The 18,651-nt window shown below is 37.3% G+C and overlaps 1 long non-coding RNA gene and 1 pseudogene across 1 annotated transcript; one reads left to right on the forward strand and one right to left on the reverse strand.

The window, feature by feature from the left end:
- The first annotated feature begins 5,337 nt into the window (after positions 1 to 5,337).
- Positions 5,338 to 6,727, forward strand: LOC114273956 (G-type lectin S-receptor-like serine/threonine-protein kinase SD2-5; annotated as a pseudogene).
- Positions 6,728 to 14,449: 7,722 nt separating this feature from the next.
- On the reverse strand, positions 14,450 to 15,012 carry LOC145796679 (uncharacterized). Its single transcript, XR_014337172.1, has 3 exons — positions 14,957 to 15,012; positions 14,753 to 14,873; positions 14,450 to 14,466 (listed from the first exon to the last, which is right to left on the reverse strand). It is a non-coding gene; the product is annotated as an uncharacterized LOC145796679 (long non-coding RNA).
- Between the last annotated feature and the right edge of the window lie 3,639 nt (positions 15,013 to 18,651).

The following is an 18,651-nucleotide window of genomic DNA, read 5'->3' on the forward strand; positions in this document are numbered from 1 at the left end:
TTTGATGCTCTACTGTCCACACAAAATCCTCTTCATCTTTCAACCTTAATAAGGAAGAAAATACTTTAGTTTTCCCTGCAGTATTAGAAATAAATCTTCGAAGAAAATTAACCTGTCCAAGGAATTTTTGTACTTCTTTCTTACTTAGTGGAGGTCTGGCTTCAATGATAGCTTTGGCTTTGTTTTGATCAATCTGTATTCCCTTCTTGTGTACTACATAGCCCAAGAAGTTTCCAGCTGATACGCCAAAAGCACATTTGAGAAGATTAAGCTTCAATTTGAACTTTCTCATTCTTTCAAAAGTTGTTTCCAAGTGAAACAAATGTTCCTCCATGGATTGGGACTTCAATACAATGTCATCAATGTAATACTCTAAATATCCTCCAATGACATCATGAAAGATGGTGTTCATAGCCCTTTGATATGTAGCTCTAGCATTCTTCAGGCCGAATATTTTAACCCATTTGAAGGTACGAATGTTCCCAGGACATCTGAATGATGTCTTATGGATATCCTCTTCTGCAATGTAGATTTGGTTATAACCAGAGTGCCCATCCATCATTGATAAAATCTTCTGCCCTGTTGAACTATCCACCAATAAATCTACTATGGGCATAGGATATTCATCTTTTGGAGTTGCTAAATTCAGGTTTCTAAAATCGATGCATACCCTCATTTTACCATTCTTCTTAACTATAGACACAATATTGGATAGCCATTCGACATACCTGGCTATCCTAATAAAGCCTGCCTTAAGGAGCCTTAGAATTTCCTCCTTAACCTTCTGAATCACTTCAGGACTCATCCTTCTTGGTTTTTGCTTGTATGGCTTGAAATTAGGCTTCATAGGGAGCCTATGTTCTATTAATGACCTATCCAATCCTGGTAGTTCATTATAAGACCATGCAAAACAATCTTTATATCTCTTTAAGACCACCAACAACTAGTCCCTGTCAAGAGCACTTAACCAAGCACTAATGTAGGTGGGTTGTTGTGTAGAACCTTCCCCTAAGTTAACCTCTTCCAAGGGGACTTGTATCTAAGAACTCACTAATGCTTCTTTTTTGATTTTTTCTGTCTTCGAAGCAATTTCTTTGCTTTGTTCTGCTCCTAGTTTCTTTGATTCACCATCTTTGCCCTCCTTCTCATAGACAAAGTCTGTCCATAAGGCTTCTTCCTTCTGTATTTCCTGGACTTTTATTTCGATGTCCAATGCACAGTATTTATCAAAGGTCAAAGGTCTGGCCTGTTGTATTTTATGCTTATAGCCAACTATCATGGCTTCCTTCTCTTGTTCCCGAACCTTTTGGACTATTGCTTTTAAGTCCAATGCTATGAACTTAACTAAAGCCAAAGGTCTGGCTTCTTGGGTTTCACCTTTTTGCCTACAACCAGGCATCATTATCATCTTTGACAACGAATTCTTCATCAGCACTCTCCTGTACCAAGTGCTTCAAGTGTGCTACTTCCTCATCAGCCGTCACTTCGGCTGAACCATCAGGTTTTCTCAATATACTGAGTGGTGTTACTCCTTCAGTATACAACTTAGCCTCTATAAAATCAGCACAAGTGACAAAGGATTGAGGGTCTGCATTGATCTCCTCTGTCTCTCCATTGCACAAGGCCATCATTATCTTCTGATATAGAGAGGAAAGCACACATTTGTTAGTGTGAATCCAGTCCCTACCAAGTAGAGCATTATACTTAGCATTGCTGTCAATAACAAAGAATGTCGTCATGCAATCCCTGGTTCCTACACTCAGGTTAATGGGCAAAATACCCTGAGCCATCTATTTATCTCCAGCAAAACCAGTAATGGTTGTGCTGGTTGGGATTAATCTGCGGTTCCTTTTTCCTAGTTTCTTCAAAGAAGATTTCAGAAGCAGGTTTACTGCTGCCCCCATTATCCACCAATACTTGGTTCATCTGTATCCCATCGAAGAAGGCCTTGATATACAAGGGTTTGACATGTTGTGTCATGGATGTTGTAGAATACTCAAAAGGGTATGAGAGGTTAATACTTACTTCCTCACTCTTATCTTCAGTTTCCATTGGTGTGGCTATCTCAGACTCATCTTGAATCATGCTAACTTGTGAGCCTTCACTAGAAACTGGAATAGGGTCAATCTCCTGACCTTCTTGGTTTCCATCCTCAGCCTAGAACTCTTGTGGCAATATGTGCACCATATTCATTGACACTGGAGGAAATGTGCCAAACTGAACTGTCGGCTGCTCTTGTTTCTTTTCCAGGCTAACTTGTTCAGTTACCTCAGAAGCATCCTCCATGCTACACAGTACTAATGACTTCCTTCGAATGGCCTGTTCCTACTGGTTTTTCGACCAAAAATATCTGTTCAGCATGAAGGCTTCAAACATTTACTCTTCAACCATCTCTTTCCTTTGGTCTAGGTCAACTTCTCCCGCTGCCTCACTGTCGCTTCCCTTCAAAGTCTTTTCAAGACCTGCTAAATTGGATCTTTCTTTGGCTTTCAGTTCAAAGTGAACTTTAGCCAACTGCTCTTTGTTATAACTCCTTTTATCCTGAGGAGTCGATTTTGGACTTTGATCCAACTTGGAACTTTTTCTTCCCTCTGTCTGGCCTTTTGGCTGGGCCAATGAAGAACTTTCCCCACTTTCTTTCAGATCCTTTTGGTGCTGAGTGTACCTTCTTTGGATCTTCCTCCTTTGGGATCTAGAAATCACTGGGACCATATTTGGTTCCTTTGTTTTTGGATGTTTTGGTAACACCTAATTATTTGGAGTTACCAAGGGAGGTTTAACCATCCTACCCTAGTCTCCAACAAAACTTCCCTGAGTAGGAATTTCCTTAGGCTTGTTCTGCATGACAAGCCAATTTGGAACCCCAGGTACCCATCAACCCACTAGCTCAGTTGTTGAATTGTCTCTTTCTGTCTTCGAAGCCAATTTCGAAGTTGCCTGTGGAGACCACTGCTTGGCCCTTCCCCCTGTCTTGGGCCTAATTCAGGCCTTCCATGAGGGTGGCTACTTTCCATCTTGTGTGAGGCTGGTCTAGGAGGCCAATCTCTGGCTTTGATCCCATAACTTGAGCCCACTTCAGGTCTCCTCTCAGAATGATTTCCCTCTATTCTGTAATAGTTGGGTGGTCTGAACTCATGTAGAGGCCTCTTGCCCTTAGAGTGCATTCTAGTGGCTGTTGGTCCAGCCAAGAGTGGTTGTTGGTCCAGCCAAGAATGGATGTTGTCTAGGACCAGTTGGATATGGCCTTTTGTTGTAAGCACCGGTAGGTTTAGGGTGCCTCTGCACATCCTCATAATACTGCTTCCTATCAATCGGGAGCCCTGTCAAGCATTTGTAGCTTACTCTGCATCTGGGACACATTCTTTGCATGACAGCTGCCTTTAGCCCAATACGACATATCATTATGATGGATAAGACATATCATTATGAAGTAATGAATCTTTTGGGAACCTTTTATCACAATAGGACTTAATTGTCCTTATTGAAATTTGACAGGACTCGTTAGAAATCTTCAGAGCAATATAAGACTTATTGGTTATTTTTTCACACCAAAAAAAAAAAAAAAATCATTCAAGGCAACTAAAATTTTTATTTTTTGGTTTGTTTTTCAAAATATGTAGTTTGTTTCAATTTTAAAATTTTTTATATTAATAAAAGTTGAGCTAACTAAAAATTATATTTAAAAATTTTTATATTAAATTTACATTAGAAGATAACTGACTAATACCACTCATTTTGTAATAAAAATTAAGATTGACATTTATAGAATAACTTTGACTTTTTTCTTCATTTATTTTTACAATGAAATTCTATAATTTTTTTATAAAATCTTTTAAAATTTCATGTTAATCATTCATCTACACCGCCAATATCAAATCGTAGCATGTTCCTTATTTGTTTGGGAAACTGAAAGATTTGATTTGGTGTTAAATTTAAATATATATATATATATATATTACATCTCAAATTATCATTCATAAATCAATTTAACCTCTATTCATTAGGGAAAGACTATGTATACCATATGCACTTTATAATTACAAAAAAAAAAAAAAATGGCATAACTCCAAACTTTCAAAGTTATAACTAAAAAAATTGTGTCATAACCAAGCACAAAAAAGTCATAATTAATTATCTCAAACTAATGTTATAACTAAAGAAGAAAATGACGTAACTAATGGTGCATATAGTATGAAAGTGTGTATAGTAAAATTCTCCATTCTTTTTAATAAGATTAATTATATAATTGAACTATTCATTTTTTGATCAATTTTATTTTCACCATCAGTTGTGGTCATCAAAACTTCATTTTTTATTTTTTTTTTGATACAACGGAAATAAAACATATTACAAAGAACTAAGCCCTCTCTCTACCCATCCCCAGCATGTCAGCCACAAGCAGCTCGCGAATCTCTGCTGGGGGATCATTAACAACTAGGATGTCTTCAAGTTGGGCAGCTCCTAATTTGGCTAGAGCATCCGCGCATAAGTTCCCTTCACGATAAACATGTTGGGCAGTGCTTTGGTAGCCATTGAAGATGATCCTCGCATCTTCCACCAGACCTCTATAAGGGTGTTTGTCTCCAGGGCCTTCCTTTGGCAGCTTGACAACTTCCTGAGCATCGGTTTCCACAATCACGTTGTTAAAACCTTTTTGGAGGATGATGGTCAGTCCTTTGTATACCCCCCCACAGTTCAGTTTCAAGGCTGGTACAGCTATCCATCCTCCCATAATACCCACAAATCCAAGCTCCCCTTTCATCACGAATAAGACCCCAAAAGCCATTTGGTCCACTGTTCCATTTGCTGCCATCAGTGTTCAGTTTCAAGGTACCTACAGGAGAGGGAAGCCAAAAACTTATTTGAAAATTTATTTTAAACTTACATTTCTATTTCATAATTATTAGATATATAATGAAATTTTTATTATAAACTTGTTATAGAGATTATTGGAGTCCGGTCTTTTTATGCATGTATGAGTCAAGAAATGTGTGCGCCTTTTTTTTTGACGTAACAAAAGGAGCGGGGAACATAAAAAACATTTCAAGGACTCCTGCAATAATTCTTGTAATAGTGATTTAAGATTGATTTGAAATGCATCACTTTCCTCGTTGTTCTGCATTTGCCGGACACGAAAGCTGGAGTTTACAACTCACCTTACTTCTTCAACCTTCTTCTCCTAACAAAAGAAAACCAAAAACTAGTAATCAAGAAGAAGAAACAGAGTTCCAATGGACATGTGTTATTGTTGTTGTTGTCGTTGTTGTTGCACTATTTATTATTATGTTACTGCTGCTGCTATTATCACCTTTTTCTTGTCCTCTGCACCTTTCAGCAATGCCCAACCTCCACCTCCTGCTTCTGCTTTACCTTCACCTCCACCTCTACTTCCATCTCCATCCCCATCTCATACTTTTGTTAAAAAAAAATGCTTCTGCTACTGTTGTTGTTGGTAGTCCATCTCCACCTCTATCTTCTCCTTCTCCACCTCTACCTCCATCTCCAGCTCCATCTCCATCTCCTGCGATTGTTGTTGCTCCAGCTCCATCTTCACCAACAGATTCTTCTCATAGAAAACCAAGGCAACTCATAAGAATCATACTTGGGTCCAATCTCAGAGCTTTCTTTGGTGTATTTTTTATGGTTTCCTTTTGCTTTTATGTTTTTAAAAATAAAGGAGAATCCAAGGAACTTGATGAATTCTATGTCGATCAAGTACCAGGGATGCCTATTAGGTTCTCTTACAAAGACTTGAGAACCATGACATGCAATTTCAACGATAAGCTCAAGGAAGGAGGATTTGGATCAATATTTCAAGAGAAATTAAGCGATAGCACCAAGATAGCAGTGAAGCATCTCAATGGTTTTGATCATGTTAAAAAGTCATTCTTAGTTGAAGTTGAGACAATAGGCAGCATTCACCATGTTAATTTGGTGAGGTTAATTGGGTTTTGTGCTGAAAAATCACATCGTCTTCTAGTTTACGAGTATATGTCCAATGGATCCTTGGATACTTGGATCTTCCACAACCACCAAGACCTCACTCTTGGGTGGCAATCCAGGAAGAAGATCATCATGGTTCCTAGATATAGCCAAGGAACTAACCTATCTCCATGAGGAATGTAGGCAAAAGATATTTCACTTGGATATCAAACCCCAAAACATCCTCTTAGATGAAGACTTCAATGCGAAAATTTTTGATTTTGGATTGTCAAAACTAATTGATCAGGACCAAAGCCAAGTTGTAACAATGATGAGGGGAACACCAGGTTATTTGGCTCCCAAATGGTTGAGCTCAATTATCACTGAAAAAGTAGATGTCTATAGCTTTGGCGTCGTGGTCTTGGAAATGTTGTGTGGGCGCAAAAATTTGGATAGATCTCAACCTGAGGAAGATATGCATCTACTAGGTCTATTTAAAAGCAAAGTAGAAGAGAAATGACTTCTGGATATCATTGATAAATACAATGATGACATGCAAACACATAGAGCAGAAGTTGTGGAGATGATGAGGGTTACTGTGTGGTGTCTACAAAGTGATTTTTCCAGGAGGCCTTCTTTGTCAGTAGTGGTGAAGGTCTTGAAAGGTTCTGTAGATGTTCAAAGAAATTTGGGTTATAGCTTCACACCTTCTGTTGCATCAAGAGTAATCACAGTTGCTGGTAACCAAAAGGATCGCATTGGTGCTGCTACTTTATTTGCATCAGTTTTATCAGGACCAAGGTAAAAAAAGTAGACTATGAACAAATTAGAGTCGATTGTTTAAAGTTTTCTTTTTCTCTCTCCTTTTTTTGTCTTTGTTTTTCTATTTCTTTTTCTTGGACTGATAAGTTTTTGGATTTCGATTTACTCTAGAAACATTGCAATACAATGGAAGAAAACTATCAAAACATGCCATGAAGGCTTTGTAAAATTCCCTGTTCACACCATTCTAACTTAAGTCTTGTACAAATTTTACTAGTAAATCTTACAATCTGGTTGTGGTTTGAAATTTGCACAAAACTTATCTAAGAGTTGTATTTCTGCTTAATTTAGTGAAAGGTCTTGGTAAAATTGCATGTTCACTCACCCAAATCCTCTAAGGTCTTTATGTATATATACTGTGTAGTGAATATATAGTAAGTAGGGCCCTCTTCTACTTAGAGTGCCTAATTGGGCGCCTAAGTTGCCTACCCCTTGAACCACCACTAGTTTGCAGTAGATATGGTACGATAGCGTGGCCAATGTGGACTGCACTTGCCCTATTTGATGAAGATAAATGATAAGCATCATAATATTGGATTTTCTAAAATTACTCCCTTATCTTGCAAAGCTTCAAAATATCACAAGCTCGTAGAGCTAAACAATGTTACCTACTGTTACACGTGTAATATATATAGTTTTTACAATTTCGGAGGGGTGCAACTGCTCCCCCTCACCCTCCCTAGATCCATCCATGTCAGGTCAAATACTATGAATACACTGACACGATGAGTAGTTGCAAGCGACATGTTTAAGTAAAAGCACTTGCAAGGCTGCTCTATTTTGTTCAAGTGAAGTGTGCAATAAAAATTAAAGTGGAAAATGCTCTATATATACTAACAGAGATGATCTCAATAAAGGTCAATATAAAATACAAGTTAAGTCAACAATCAGATTTGTAATCAAACTGGTATCCAGCCTTGGAGCCTTTTTTTTTTTTTTCCCCTAGTCTTGTATCATATATAGTTTATGTTAGTGTTTTCCTTTTCAAGGAAGAAAATAGGAAGTGATGAACCTGAGGAGGATTATTTAGATCAAAAAGTGCCAGGAATGGCCATGACATTCTCTTAGGATTGAGCTCAAAGTCACTAACTCACTGTTGGAAATGGGGGTTTTAGCAGCATTTAAAAAACGCCGCTATAGGTCCCAAAAATTCCGTCAAATCCTTTTGTGAAGTTTAGCACCAAACGCCGAAGATGCGGTCATCGCTATAACTTTATGACGCTTTAGAAACGTCACTATATCCTTTTTAGAAAACGCCGCTAAAAGTTCTACTAACGGCAATATGACATCACCATGCTATTTAGCGACGTTTTTAAAATGCCATCATATCTCTTTTTTTAAAAATCCAACCGTTGGTATGATATTTAGCGACATTTTTAGAAACGCCGTGATAGCCCCTCTTTTTTTTAAAATTGTGCTAATTTTATGTGATTGAACTAAAAAACCCTGTAATAAAACTGAAAAATAGCACTAATATGAAATAATAACTCCCATTCAAATAGCCAATACAACAATAGTTCACTTTCCCATCCAATTTAATATCCAATCACCATTAACCACAAAATAACTTATTCACAAATCATGTTTTAGCAAAGACATTAAGAGAGAAAGAAGTGTTGAGCTATAATGATTGATCCAACTATACAAGAGATGGCAAATCATTACCAAGAAAATTATCCCCAACTCAAGATATCACCAAAGCAAGAGACTCTATTGAACTTTACTAAATTGTATTTAAAAAATCTATTCCTGCCTATAACATAAATTTCAAGCTTGGATGAGTTAAATTCAAATTGATGAGAGAGTTCATTGTTAATCTTCACTGGTCTACATACCTACATCAGAACATAAACTGCAATCAGATTCACCAAAATAAACATAAATTGAAGAATTTGTAAACTTAATTTTCTTAATCACTTGATTGCATTTTTTTATTTTCAGCTGTATAATTTTTTTGGTAGGGGTGGTTGGAGTTTTGCTCCTGACACAAATCTATGATTTAAGTTACAACTTTACTACTTCAATTGTATTTAAACAAAAACTAGGGCTAAAATTTTTGTTTTCGTCCAAAATTGAAAAGATTCTTTAAAACCAATTTAGATTTAACAGAAGTAGGGGTGTAAAAATGGCCCGCGGCCTGTGGGCGGCCCGAAGCCAGCGGGCAGCCTAAGATGGGCCCAGGCCCGAGCCCAATCCAAGCTCCTGGGCTAAGGCCTGGGCCATTGTTTTGAAGCCCGTGGCTCAGCCCATCAGCCTTCTTAAGGCCCACTTAGGGCCCGGCCCGCCCAAGCCCCAATGTATTTTTTAACGGAAAATAATAACATTTTAGTAGAAAAATATTAAAAAAAACAAAAAAAAATGGTTAGGCCGGCCCAAGCCCGAGGCCAGGCCTAAGCCCATTGGATCGGCCCGCTAGCCCGCCCAAAGCACGAATACCCCTGGGCTTAGGCCTGGGCCTAGGCTTAATTTTTTGGCCCGTGGGCCAACTCAGCCCGGCCTAAATTTTGGCGAGAGCCTGCGAGGCCTGACATGGGCCGGGCCGGGCCAAATTCACACTCCTAAACAGAAGGCTCTGTTTAAGGGATTTACTACATTTCTTTATTTATTATTTTTCCAAAAAAGACTAAATGTCCAAGAATTCTGAAAATTCATCATTTGCAAGAATTGTGGCAGAGCACAAGCAGCACCATTAGCAACACTCAAAGTAAAAAGAGACTTCAAGCAAGAAAACCACCAATGGAAAGATTCGCTATATAACTTTACAGTAGTTAGGAACATAAACCTGAAATCTACACCACGTCACTAACATGTCATTACCAATGTGAACAAAGCATCTACAAGAATCGTCTCAAGTATTTCATATTGCCTAAACTAATCATGATAGGTAATAAAACACTATGAGTCTATGAGTGTCATGTTCAGCATAATCTATACTACTTATTTACCCTTAATAAGAGGAATTTTGCACATAATAGCACAAAGAAAATACAAAGAATTTCAATGACGAGTACGGAATTAAATGTTTACTTCACAAAATTAAAACAAACTCAAATGAAGCCAAGATCATCAAAGACATAACTAACTGGGCTGAGATGGTGAGTACTTGATCAAAACTTGGATTCCACTCTTCCACATGTAGTTTCTCTGCCAAATTTAGGGACTCGTAGAATTTGAAGAAAAACATGTAATTTCGAATTAATTTTCTTTAATTTTGAGAAGTATTAGATATGTTTCGGATATTCTTTGTCACATATCCGAACAATTATGAAATTTAGATTGTGATACACCTTGCATAGCATTAGAGTATAATTGTTAGGATAAATACAAGAATAGTTTTCAACACTTCGCTTAGTTCTTAGAGAAGACGAAAATAGTGATATTAAGTAGTTCCCTACTTTTTTTCATAATTTATCGAATTGATGTATCTAATATCTTATGCATGTGTCCCGTATCCGTATCTATACTTCATAGAAAGAGAAAACCATAGCATTAACACTTTTGCATATCAAGTGTGAAAAGGAAAAGCACATGGGCAATATAAGCAGTTTAGACTTGATATTGCATGTGAAATTTTTGTAGGACCTACTGGAAAATTAAAAAACAAACTAGGCACTAACTCTTAAACTAATACATAATTTCTAAAAAATGGTTTCGTACCATTTTTTGAGCTTATGTATAATACAAAAATAAAATTTGTAAAAATTTCTTACACTAACGCATCCTAGCCTCACCCATATCCTACTTTTTGAGGTTTTGTCATATCACTATATCCGTATTATATTGTATCCGTATCCATGCTTCATAGATATTATATAATGTGGAAAAATAAAATAATAAATAAATAAATAATAAAAAAAAGTTTAAGGATATGCTTCTGAGAAAGAACTGGTCCAAATTTCATACATCCTATATATACCCTTGGCTTCGTACGGTGGTGGGCAAGAGTTGTGTAGACACCCCATTTTTGACCGTCCTCAAGACTTGGACGTCACCGTTTGAACACCCGGTGATCATCCATGTTTGTGTTCGTTTAGAGTTCCCGGAGGTCTCGGCTTGCGCGCCTCACCTCAGGATCTCTCGACTCGACTGTTTAGTGTCTGGTTTTGCACCAAACACTTGTGTTTTGCCTTGGAGGGGCAGGGAATGCCTTGTGAGACATCCCCACACATCACGGGCCATGGCTAGAGGCCACCAGCTGGTGTTTTGTTTCCATCAGCAATGTGTGCTGCCGGTCAGCACTATTTGTTGCCGGTCGGCAGTCCATTTTGTCAAAATGGCATTTTTGAGCAGCCGACTACTGTTCATCTGCTTTTGCAGATATTTTAATACAGATGTATGGCATTTTGTTCCCCTCCATACACGCGTATGGAGGGATGGCTTCCTTGTTAGCTTACCTTGTAAACTTTACAAGATTGGCTCCTCTATAAGAGGAGCCCTCCCCTCTTGGCTTTAGGGTTAGACACTTTAGAGAGAAAAGTTGTGTGAGAGATCTGGTTTTAGGTCTAGGGTTCCATACATATTCTATCTCTATACCTCTCTCTCATTTGGCCTTTGTGTGTGTTTAAGTGTGTTTGTGTCTTACTATTGCACACAAACACATAGTGTTACACCTTCCCTTGGCTATTGAGGTTCTAAGAGGTTGTTCTTGAAGTTCTTGGGTGGTTTTGAGCTTGAAGAACCAGCTGGTCCACCATTTTAAGAAAGTCTTCAAGGGTAAGAAACTTGCCTTTATATTCCCCATTTTTGTATTATTTTTTTTGCCTATCTTAGAACTATTTTTGTGCTTAGTGTATAACATAAAAAAGTTCTGTTTTTAGGCCCTCTAAATAGTTTATTTAGAGTGTTTTGTGGTTTGGAGGTGTTTGACCCCTCCTAGGCCTTGAGAGGCCCCATTTTGTGCCATTTTGAGTGAGCTCCAGGACCTTGGTGTTTGGGCCTCCTCACCACTGAAATCTTGAGGGATTTCAGAGGTGAGGATGGTGCCTTGAGGTCCTAGGGAGGAGAGGGCCACCCCCTCTCCTTGTTGTCCTTGAAAAGGACCATTTTTGGCCTCTTAAGGGGGCACCTAGCTAAGCTTCATGTTGACCATGCCTTAGTTGTTTTTTGTGCTTATTATGTCATAATATGCCTCTATTTTTAATTGGTTTTGGTACACCATGCACGCTTAGCATACCAACCTTGTAATGCCATGTTTAGGCCTTAACATGCCTTAGGTTGTAAACCATTGTTCAAGCATGTTTTAGGTCTAGCTTCGTGAAGCTTTTGTGCTTATTTTGCCATGCTTGAGGTCTGTCCATAGTCGTTTGGGTCAACTTTGGCATGCATTGTATAGCCCCTTTGTATTTTGGCTTGTTGGCCTTAAGTGTTTGAGTGTGTAGCATGCATTACTTGCCTTATTTTGATGGTTTGGCACCATTTTTGGCTTAATTTCAGTCCCTTTGACATGCTTGTATGCTTGCCTTGGACACCTCTTTAATGCTTTGAAAGCTTGTGTAGCATGCTCCATGTTTTGGCATTTGTGCATGCCTTTGAATTTGAGCCATTTAGATGCCATCTAAGTGGTCTTTTGGGCTTTATTTTATGTGCTAAAACTCTGTTTTTGGTCAATAAGTTCATGCCATGTTTGGTCTTGCTAAGTGTAGCTCAATACCTCATTAGTTTGCTTTGAATGCTTGGGCCATTTGTTGCATGTTTAGCCTATCTTGCTTGCTTGGTTTGGCACCATGTTCTCGCATGATTTTCAGAGCTTAATGCATGTCATTTGTCCATGTTTGCACCCTCTTGAGTGTGCTTGAGAATTGCTCTTTAACGCTTAAGTATTGGCCCTTGTGTGCATGCATGTTTGCATGTCATTTAGCCCTCATTTCATAGCACTTTGGCCACTGTTTTTGAGCCTAATTAGAGCTGCCCATATTATGCTCAAGTCTACCCTTTGCTTGTTTGCATGTTTGCCTCGCATACTTGCTTGCATAATTGCATGAATGCGTTGCATTGCCATGTCGCATCCTTAGCTCACATGCCTAGGATTGCATTCCACTTGCATGCATGCTTGGCCTCTTGAAATGTTTGTGATAGAGGTTGAGTCTCTTTGGTTTGTTGGTTTGCATTACACTTGACATCAAATGTGCATGCTTGGTCTCTTGGGCCATCACGCATTGAAATGCGCGATTGGTGGTCCGAGAACCAAGAAGCATGTCCCTTTGACTCATTCACATGATAAGGGACATGATTGGTGCATACATTGCTTGAATTGTATTGCCATGCTCTGCCTTGCCCTCTGCTGCTGTCAAACAGGTTCTACAGGCATTCTCTGCCGGCCGACTTCATGGAGTGCCGACCGGCAATAAATCGGCAGCCGATGGATTCATTATGTGCCGAGGGACACCAAACCACTGCCGGTGACCATTCTACTCAGCCGGTGGTGTCTCCCAATGTCCAGAGGAGCAATTTTGAGATTTTGGCAGTCTTTAGAGGAGCAGAGCAGGGAAAACAGAGGCAGCTTATGCATGACAGTGTACTTCCGAGCAGGACCGAGCATGCATTGCATCGAGCTCTCTTCCTGAGGCGGTTTACTGTTTTTCCTAGCTTAGTTAGTTTGTTAACTAATTAGGTAATTTGTAATAATTAATTAGCTCGCGAGTTAGTTAATTTGTAATATTTATTCGGTCCCTCCGAGTGAGGGCGAATCTGTAATAAGTGTGAGTGCGTGTGTGTGCATGTCTTCCAATCCCCACTTCTTTCTTCCCTTTTATCTACCTGCTTATGATGGTAGATTAGGGCATATTTAAAATTAGCATACCTTATGCTATGCATGCGTGCATTCATGCATTTGTATCGCATGCACCAGGCTCGGTACATCATGCTAACTGCATTTGTACTTCAATTCCAAATTGAATACGTGCATCAATTAGTCGCATTTCACATGCCATGTTTAAGTTAGCCGAGCCTACTCTAATTGCATCCTGTATGTGTTGCATTAGTCAAATTGACATGAACTAGGACCATGCATGTTGGCTAACTAGTTTATTGTTTTGGCACGGAGTACGATGTAAGTATTTATGCTTTAGCATCTCGCATGAGTGTGAATGCTATCATGATAGCATGCTTACCATGTGGCTAGATGCTTATTTGATAGACTGTTTGAATGCCTGTGGGTGAAGGTTGGATTGTCTGAGTTGGAAAAACTCGTTGAAATCCGTATTTTAGCCTACTTGCGAGTAGCAAATTCCAAAACATTTTCCAAAACAAAAGGATATGCAATGCTTATTTCCAAATTGGGCAATCTAGTCTATACTTGTGTGCTGTGCGCATAACATAGTAATTCTAGGCTAATAAATGGAATAAGAACGCATAACGTTTTCAAAACTGGATATCACGGTTAGTAGAGGCCGGTCTTCAGACCGGCGAGAGGGGGTGCTCATAGCTGACCTTCCCCGATCGTACCCAAGTTCCCGAGCCGAGGCAACTTTGGTGATGACGAACACGTGGCCTTTGGCACCGAGTCAGGGTTTCCTAAATTCTCTCATTTTAAAATATTTAGGTGGCGACTCTGTATCTGGCAAAGCAGTCCATGTTTGGCACTTCTTTTCAAAAAATCTGTTTCTCAAAACGATTTGCCGGATTTGGACTCTTTGGTTCAGATTAAGAACCGTGACAACAAATCGAGTCCGAACTGTAGCATGAGGCCCACGCGGGCGCGTCTACAAGTTGCAGCTAGCATGCCTGCATTAACAAAAAGAGTAAAAAGTTTCAGTTTCCTGTGATTCAATAGAATGAAGCCAAAACTAGAGCTATAGCAAAGTCTTAATTCAACCTACCGAATACCTAACCATTTTCCAGATTCACAGTAAATAAAATACAAATGCATACACATACACATACATATACGTACATATATAAATGTATATACAAGTCAGATAATAGCTAGAAATTAAAGATAATTGGTGAGGGAAAAATTTATAAAAAATAATAATAATAATAATAAAAAGAGTTGGGGGGGAGCACATACCCAAATTGACATGAACATCATCATCCACCTTTACATAGAATTCAGCATCCCATTTTGCAATTGCTGTGGAAAAGAAGGTTTTTGTCTTTGCTGATAGTTCATGATACCCTTCAACATGCTCCTGCAACAATAACATAACATTGTTCAACATCCTTCCTAGAAACATGCATTTCATGTCAACAAAAAAAATCAAGCTTTCCTTACAAGCCTAAGAAAATCTTTATGTTGAGCATCCTCTGAGTCAATTGCTCAATCTAGAATGTTGTTGGATGTTGCACTGCATTGATCAGTACAACAAGAAAGTTAAGGCCTCCTATTATAAAATGGCGTCGTTTTATTAAATAAATATGAGACGTTTTATAAAACGTCGTTAAACATTAAAAAAGTGACGTTTAAAAATGCGTCGTTAAAAAACGCCACCTAAACCTCTTTTTCCTATAGTGACTGATATAACTTCAAAAAGAAACTTTGGCAAGGATGATATGGATATTGGTCTTTGAAGGAACTCTCTTCTAAGCAATGGCAACAAAGTTGCAGTGCAGCATCTTGATGTCTTAGGCCATGTCAAGAAGTCTTTTTATTGACTGAACAAGTTGAGATAATAGGCAGCGCTCACCATTTGAACTTGGTAAGTTGATGGAACATTGTGTCAAGAAATCACTGACTTCTAGTTTATGAATGACGCCGTTTGGTGCAGTTTATGGCACTGTTTATAGCTCTCTCTTTTTTGTGTTGAAAGTTTATGTTTGTTTGGTACAGTTTTCACTTATAACTTATAAGACAAGCATAGCTTAAATAAGTTGGGTTAAAAAAAAAAAACTTGTTATGAAGAAGCAAGGGAAAGGTGTCATGGTATTGGAAATCCTTTGTGAATGGAAAAATTAAGGGGGTGTACTTGTTGTCAATTTCACCAGTACCAAGAACACTAGAAGTTGTTGGTTAGTGCTGTCTGCTACTCACTTCATTGGTGTCATCTGTGCTTTGTTAGAAAATGTTTAGGGAACCATAAATATTACTATAAAAAAAATCAACAAATATCGTAAATATGTAAATCAAAAGTAAAGTAAATAAATCTTGACTTGTGATTATGAGAGACACGTAATCACTTTTATAAAATTGTTAATATCTACTTATGTGAATGTATTAACGGACACTAGACAACTCTAAGAATTGTTATTAGACTAAGATACAACCCAAATTACTATTAGTCTTGCCGGCGTTTGAGCACATTGAAAAAGATTAATAAACTGTTTATGACCTTAAATATATATGAACATAATAAATAAATAGGATATTTTTTTAAGGTCCCTGATATTAAGATTTTATAGCATAAAGGACACTCAATATTTTCATAATGTCTAAGGTCCCTCAACATCGATCCAGAGAAAATTCGGTCCAAAGAATTTCTCTGGACTTTCCAGAGAAATTCTCTCCAGACATCCAGAGAAATTCTCTCTATCCAGAGAAAATTCAGATAGTCCAGAGAAAATTTAGACATCCAGAGAAAATTCAGATGGTTCAGAAAAAATTCACACAATCCTGGAAACTCTGCATCATTGTGCATTTTATATGTTTTCTTACAAATATCTTTTCATGAAGAGTTGTTATCAAAATTCTGTTTGCTAATCCCAGTGCTCTTTGCAGATCAAGTCGAACAAGATGAGGTGGTTGACAATAAGATCTTACCATACCTTCGCATAGACAAGAAAGAGAAGAAGTCATTCCCTAGACTTCCAGAGAAAATTCAACTTCAAAGAGAAAATTGGTCCAGAGAAATTCTGGGAAGAATTTCTTTGGACTTTTCAATTTCTCTGACATTCCCTAGAATTTCCACTGTAAATATCTCTGGCCTTCCATTCTCTCTAGAGAAATTTTTTTTCCCACTTTCCACAAAAATTTTGGAGATAGATATACCCATTCGAGTACTTCATGGTGGTTCTGACGAGAAAATGTCCTTGCAAGAAAATGTGATTGAGCCAGCTGAATCACATTTGTCTGTAACGTGCTTTCCCGAGAATATGAACTCCTTATCAAAACATAAAAGCAAAAGTTCTGACAAGGATCATACTGATGAGGCGTACAAAGTCAGAGAAATTGACGACTATGAAGTAAGCTTTTTCACTCATGAAGTTGCTCTCATGGCTCCGCCCCCTTCCATGGTTGCGATTGATCGAAACCTATAACAAAAAAATATCTGTAACGATTTTATAATATTTGATGGAGTCAAATTTCTCTGTGACATATGAGTGTGGGAGTTGAGGGACCTTAGACATTATAAAATAATATTGTGGATCTCTTCCATTACTAAAAATTGAAGAGGGATCTTAGACTAATTTTCCCAAATAAATAAACAAGAGAAGAAACCCAAATTAATATGTTGAAAATTAAAGAACTTTAATGTCTTATATAGACATTGTCGTGTGATTTTAGGGAGAGGCTCCTCTCCAGTTAGGATACCCAACTGAAGGGTGTTGTTGGGCCTCTGTAGGCTCACAACGGCGCCCGCATCGATGATCCGAACTGTTCAATATATAAAACTCATTGAATATTTCATCCATGCAAAAAATAACATTGATCGAATATCGATAATCACTTGATCAGATCACATTTGTATAAATAATTTATTTTAAAAATTATACTTACCGTTGACACAACTATGATCTGATTAAGTGGTTATCGATATCCGATTAACGAGATTTTTGCTAGGATAAAATATTCAACGAGTCCTACATATTGAACAGTTCAAATTATCAATGTGAGCTCCATGATGGGCCTACGGAAACTCAACAGCACCCTCCAATCTGATTTAGATTAAAGAGAAGCTATGCCCTAATTTTATTAGGGACACATCGTTTTAAAAAAATAATAATTATTATTATTTGTTTATGTCAAATATATGCCACTTATTATATTTTGTTTAATTGTCCCAAGAGATCCGCATAATTTACTCAAAAACAGGAATCAAATTTCAAACAAAATTCGTGTATAACACGGGTAGAAAATTACACAAGCAAGTAGAGATAGGCATTATCCTAGAAACTGCATAGTTGGAAAAAGTCTTGTTGCCATGACTTCTTGTTAATCAATGGGTCAACATTAAAAGAAAAATTAATAAAAATTTAAAAGATTAGTCCTTTTTTTTTTTTTTTTGATCATAGATTTAAAAGATTAGTCTGTGATATGCATCTCTGCATCATGTATGGTCGACTTATGATTTAGGGTTGACTTTGACTTAGGATTGGTTTGAGAAATAGTTTTTTAATGATTTTTAAATTTTTTAATTGAAATATGAGTGAAAAAAATTAAAATATTTGTGAATGTTTTTTTAATTTTTTTTTAAATGTGTAAAAAGTAAAAAGAATGAGAGTGAATCTTTAATTCTTTATATGATTTTTTAATCTTTTAGTAATTTATTGACTAATTCAACCTATTACCACATAGCCTTTCTGTGATTTTTTTTTTTTTTTTTTTTTTGGGTACAGTTGTTATGTGATGTTTGATTTTTAATTTTTTTTGTTTATTATTATATGTGATTAAAGTACAAATCAAAATCAAACTACATTAATTGGAGGGTAACCTATCACATTTAGCTTAAACTTAATTTTTAACTTAGCAAAGTGTCAACAATGAGTGAAATCTTACATCATGCATCTTTCCAACGTGCAAAATCACAAAATTTCTCAAATTAGTATTTGTGGGAGAGTTACGTATAGGGCCTCATATGTGAATTTATTATCCAATAGGTTATGTGATAATTAATGACATTTTTCATCAAACACTATTAAAAAAAGTCACTAATTGTTAATTTTTAGCAATAGTTTAAAATTTTTGTTACAAAAAATGTCACTAATTATAAGTTTTAGTAACAGTTTAAAAAATCTGTTACAAAAAAATTCATT

The sequence above is a fragment of the Camellia sinensis genome, chromosome 8, assembly GCF_055761805.1.
Source record: "Camellia sinensis isolate YWXY chromosome 8, ASM5576180v1, whole genome shotgun sequence".
Taxonomy (NCBI): Eukaryota; Viridiplantae; Streptophyta; class Magnoliopsida; order Ericales; family Theaceae; genus Camellia; species Camellia sinensis.